Source organism: Corvus brachyrhynchos, unplaced genomic scaffold (assembly GCF_000691975.1).
Source record: "Corvus brachyrhynchos isolate BGI_N302 unplaced genomic scaffold, ASM69197v1 scaffold194, whole genome shotgun sequence".
In the NCBI taxonomy this organism is placed as follows: Eukaryota; Metazoa; Chordata; class Aves; order Passeriformes; family Corvidae; genus Corvus; species Corvus brachyrhynchos.
The window spans coordinates 93,786-99,422 of NW_008237890.1; the positions used below are offsets into that span (position 1 = coordinate 93,786).

Genomic DNA, 5,637 nt, shown 5'->3' on the forward strand with positions numbered 1-5,637 from the left:
GTCGCTGTGCCCAGGGGAGGCAGCGGCGCACGCGAGGCCAGGAGGCGGTGACACCGTGAGACCCTTTCTCCCTCCGTCCTTCTCTCCTTGCTGAAAGACCACGGCGTTTGGGGGCAGCCCGGTGTTGAGACCGGAACCTGAGGTTCTTGGCAGCGATGCAGGGAGAAGGTTCGCGAACCCCTTAGAAATTTGGCTTCTCCCCTCCCTGGCGTTTTCCCTTTCACTTTATTTTCGAGCGTAACGGCGTTACTGTGATATCCAGCAGTGGGTGTCGCTGTTTTGCTATAAAAGTTTTTCCTGGATTGTGTGGTTTTTGTTGGAGTTAGGTAGTGCCACCCCCGCCCCGTCGTGGTAAAAGGAAAAAGAAAACCACCCAAACCCTATTAATTACTTTCGTATGCACTCCTTTGTGTCAAAAATACACTAGGAAGGTTAATTAATATTTGAGAAGTGTTCTTGAGTTTAAAAGTACCGTGGCCTCAGCTCACTGGGTTTCCAGACTTTTTTGTGTAGGTATGTCAGTACTGTCTGGACCCAAATAATTTTTTGGGCTATCCTGCCTGGAAAGGAAGCAGATGTACCCACACTGACTGCATTCAAAGTACCATGTAGTTGTACAAAGCGATGATCTCCATCTACATAGAGAATTCTTTGTCAGAGAATTGTTCCTCTGAGCAAGGCTTTAGTCACAAAATGTACAGAAGTGGCACACATGTTGCCTGAACCTCTGTTTGCACTAATGACTGAGAGAGGTCATCTATGACAATAAGTTCCTCATTCTTATGAGGGAATTTGATGTTACCCCTGTATGAAGGAGGAGCAAGGCTGTCTGCATGTGCCGTCAGGTGCATAGCTTACTGCACACAGTAAGTGCTTAGGCACTCAACAGGATTACTTACAGCCAAAGCGAATTCCACAGGCTCTTAATTAACATCTAGTCCAAATAGCGGAGATTTCTGGACTGTCAAATTCATTATTGCAGTGAAAGGTTGAGTAAATACAGATGTGGCAACACTGCATTTGTTTAGCACAGAAGACGGTAACCATAAGTAGCTGAATACAGGGCAAATGCCAGCTAAGAGTTGCAGAAGTCTAGTGGATAAGCAGGAGAGTGACATGCAGATAGATTTTACCTCTCCTAGATGAGAGAACCTGATGACGCACCAGTAATAAAATGGAGCAACAGGCAAGATTGTGCCGTTGCTCACAATGCTCTGATGGTGGCAAGGGTACTTTGGAGGGGTAAGTTTTTTCGCACATACAAGGCAAAAGAGTATCTTTTCTTTACCAGGAGCTTTGCTGGATGACTACCTCATCTCAGTAGAAGTGTGACACTGACCACCTAGTCCTCAGCAACTTCTCACACCCATAGAAGACAAACAGTGTGTCCCACAGAAGAGGCCAACTTCAGGCGATGGCCATTGCTGCTTTTACCACCTCAGCTTCGATTTGCAGCCTTGGTTCCAGCTTCAGGCAGCACCACTAAACTACTGAACAGCTCTATGCCTGTGGCTCCGGTACAGTAATTTTTAGCTGCAACAGTGAGTGTAATGTAGCAAGCTTGCTTCCTGAACCAAATATGTGTGGTTTTGAGGAGGGAAGAGGAGAACAGGGTACATGCGGGGAAGAGGTCTGAAATAATTTCTGCATTGCTGCCCTTTATAAAATGTGTACTGGGCAAGTGTATTTTCTGAAGGCATTAATTATCAAACCAAATAAGAAGACAATGTGTCTGAAAAAACCCACCTGTGTCCCTATAAATTTGAACAACAGCTAGTGTGAACTTGGACTACTGAAGACAGGAAATTTTGATCATTCCTTTTAGCCTTTAATGCACACCTTGAATTGTTAGGTGAATCAGCAAAAAAAACCAAGTGAGTATCAATTTATGTTCTGCCATTGTAATTTCTGATCCATTTCCTATCCTGATCTCCATCAGTCTGTTTAAACTATGATATTATTCAAGAATCTGAGGAAATAACTTCAAGGATTATTGCTCAAACTAGTCGTTACCATATCCCTCATATGGTGAATTCCATCAAAATTTGACACTAAACACTATACAAGATGTTGGTCACCTGAAACTGCTACCTTGTTGTGAATGCTTTATTGTGTGTGCACCATTTTTGTTTCAAAACTGATCTGTGGAAGTAATAGGAAAACAGTTTTTAATTCCGTTTTGTCTTTCATTGGCCATCAACAAAGGCAGCAGTATCAGTAACATCAAGTTAATGCTACCAACTAGCTTGCCACTAATGCTATAAACACTAGATTTTCAGTATCTCTTGCTAAAGCAAATATTTTATAGTTAGAACCAAGTTTAAGTCTAGAGGTGCAACAGTATGTTCTATTAAACATTATTGTTGAGCTGCTGCTTTGACGTTGAAGGCTAGAACAGATCAACCAGTGTTTGTTCTACAGGCATACCCTGTGCGGTAACACAGAATTAGGTTTGAATTTCACAGTCATTCCCAGCTGGACTGCTGTCTCTGCAGCGCCTCATTCCTTTTAAAGTCGAGAGCAAGTACAGTCACAATCCTGCTAAGTGGCTTTAATGGTATCAGATCTGGTGGTGTTAAAGGAGACCAGTTCTTTCCCCTTCAGGCATCACAACAGAATTTCGCTATAATGAATTACCTATTTGACCACTTTTTTATTTTTAACAAAAATCCAAGTCCACCCACACTTTAAGGAAATTTAAATCAACTAAATTCTCTTTAATAGGAAAAAGACAAAAAAAGCTTGATTGGGATACATTATTCAGCATAGATATGGTTGGTTATTCTGGCAAGTTTGTCAGCAGAAACATCCAAAACCAAGGCTTTTTTTTTGTCTACTTGTTGGTGTAGTTAAGCTTGGATTTGAATTTGGCATAATAAGTAGATGGAGGTAAAGTGTACAGGTAGAAGAATTATGCTTCCCAGAGAGACACAAAATGGTCCACCAAGAAGTACGCAGGAAGGGAATGCTGTCATTTATGTGGTGATGATTAGGGCTGTCCCATTTTTTTGCATTGTTAATTATTGAACCTTTTGATTTTGGCTGTATGACTTCTTGGGTGAAACTGGAGGAAGAAGAGAAGTCTAAATTTTTCTTCAGCATTAGGAACCATTGAAGACCAGGGAAATAAATTGATGAAGTGTTTGCTACTGTTCTGAGAAACAGTCACCATGTCACTCACATGGACCAGTAAATTCAATGCCTGTGTTGCAAGGACACAATTTGTGATCCTAACTTCAGCATGTGCTATAGCAGCTTCTTCAGCTGTTTCTGACACACTCTGCCAGGACATTATCTGTTTTGGGGAAGGGTAACATCCAGCTGCAGAGCTTGAGACAGCAGTTTTTTGATACCTCTTCCATCTAGATGTCTGAAAATATGTCTGTTTTATTAACAACTAAGTTACTAAATAAGTACTGACCTACAACATCTACCATGAACTCTGATCATAAAAGCAGCAGCAGACCTTGTGCGCAGTGTGCCCGTGGCAAATGCCTATACACAGAGTTACTCATTTCTAGAACATTTCTGCTTACAAAACATTCAGAATAAAATGTCAGCACTAGAACATTCCGGTCAAGAAGGGGTTGTTCTGTTTTTTGAACCGGAAAGTCCTACATGTTAGGTTAGCTAATGTATTGGGGAAGTACATGTACAATGGGATTTAGCAAAATTTTGAATGAGACCAGCAGAATCAAGTCAGAATAAAAACTCTCTCTAGCATAATGTTAATAGTGCCAAAAATAGATCAAGGTTTCTTCCTTGCCTTGGTCAGATGCTTTTGTGGAAAAATAACCGGCTTATATTTCATGTGGTTTTTGGCATAGACCTTGATACAGAATTAAGCAACTGATGCGCTCTGGATTACTGCAGGCTCTATGTGATTTTACATAATTAAAGTGAATGCTTTAGGTAAGTCAAATTAAATACACTTAAAATAACTTGATGTAGAATGTATCTTACTTATTTGACGTTAACGTTGTGCAGATAATTATCTTACAGAAGTAATAAAAATAATTTATTACCTTTCTTACACTCCTGTTTTTTTACAATACCCAGTATTTTCAAGTTTCTCCTACATTTTAGCTGTACTACATGCTTTGAGGTCTGGATCTGTGGATCTGTGTTACTGTGAACAAAACTTTCATAATTAAATCAGTTCAATTAATATGAACAGCAACAGAGGTTGAATTTTGCAGGGTTTTCCTGGTAACACTGTCAGTGTAAAAGAGCTGAGCAATGCAGGCTGTTGGCTTTATCAAGAGTTGGTTGGTGTGAGATCCCTCTAGGGACAATGTCCCTCTACAGATTGTTTTCCCATGTATGTGTCTCAGCAAGGCACCTGCTAGAAAATGAAGCCTCATCTCAATTAGCAAACCAATTAGGAGTATTCTGTAAACATAGAATAGCATGGGGTAGCACTGTTAGGGAGTGATTGTATTGAAATTGATGATTATGATGAAGACGACAAGGCTGAGTGCCTATGGTAAGGATAGGGGGAAGATCAGCAGGGCAAAGTCATAGTGGGAGTCTGTTACAGACCACCCAACCAGGCTGAACAGGCAGATAAGCCATTCTTCAAGTGGCTGGCAGAAGTCTCATGGTTGCCCTTTTATTTGTGTATGACTGCAGCTTGCCAAATGTCTGCTGGAAATACAATATAGCAGAGAGGAAGCAGACCAGGGGGTTCTTGGAGTGTGTGGAAGGTAACTTCTTGACAGAGCTGGTGAAAGAGCCTACCAGAGGAGATGCCCTGCTGGACCTGGTTTTTTTGTGTCTGTGCTGGTTTTGGTGAGAGTAGAGTTAACTTTCTTCATATTGGCTGGCATTGGGCTGTGTTTTGGATTTGTGCTGAACTCAGGGCTGATAATACAGAGATGTTTTTGTTATTGCTGAGCAGGGCTTGCACAGAGCCAAGGCCTTTTCTGGTTTCGGTACTGCCACACTGGGGAGGGGACTGGGGGTGCATGGGAGATCGGGGAGGTTGGGAGGAGACACAGCTGGGACAGGTGACCCAAACTGACCAAAGGGATATTCCAGACCATATGGCATCATGCTTATAAGTGATTCTGCTTGGCTTGTGTGCATGGCTTTTGCTTTCCCGATTAAACTGTCTTTATTTCAGCCCTCAAGTTTTCTCCATTTGCCCTTCCAGTTCTCTCCCCAGTCCCACTGGTGGGGGAATGAACAAGTGGCTGTGTGGGGCTTGGCTGCTGGCTGGGCCTAAACCATGACAGTGAGCAAAGAAAGACTAGTGGGTGCTGTGGTGGCTGGTGGCTTTCTTGGGCAGAGAGACCACAAAATATTAAGTTTTCAGTACTGGGTGGAGTAAGGACGGGCACCAGCAGAACTTCCACCTTGAATTTCCATCTAGCAGACTTTGGCCTGTTTAGGACATTGATTGACAGAGCCCCTTTGGAGTCAGTCCTGAAGGACAAAAGAGTCCAGGAAGGCTGGATGTGCTTTAGAAAGGAATTGTTAAATATTCAGGATCAGGCTGTCTCCTTGTACAGAGAGACAAGTCATCAGGGAAGAAGATCAGCTTGGTTAAACAGAAGACTTAGGGAAAAAAAGAGAATCTATTGTTTCTGGAAGAAGGGTCAAATAACTTGGGAGGACTGTACAGATGTTGCAAGA

General features: G+C 42.2%; 1 long non-coding RNA gene across 1 annotated transcript; it reads left to right on the forward strand.

Annotated features, from left to right (window-relative positions):
* Positions 1-6: 6 nt before the first annotated feature.
* LOC108446358 lies at positions 7-4,033 on the forward strand. Its single transcript, XR_001861528.1, has 2 exons — positions 7-168; positions 1,292-4,033. It is a non-coding gene; the product is annotated as an uncharacterized LOC108446358 (long non-coding RNA).
* Positions 4,034-5,637: the final 1,604 nt, after the last annotated feature.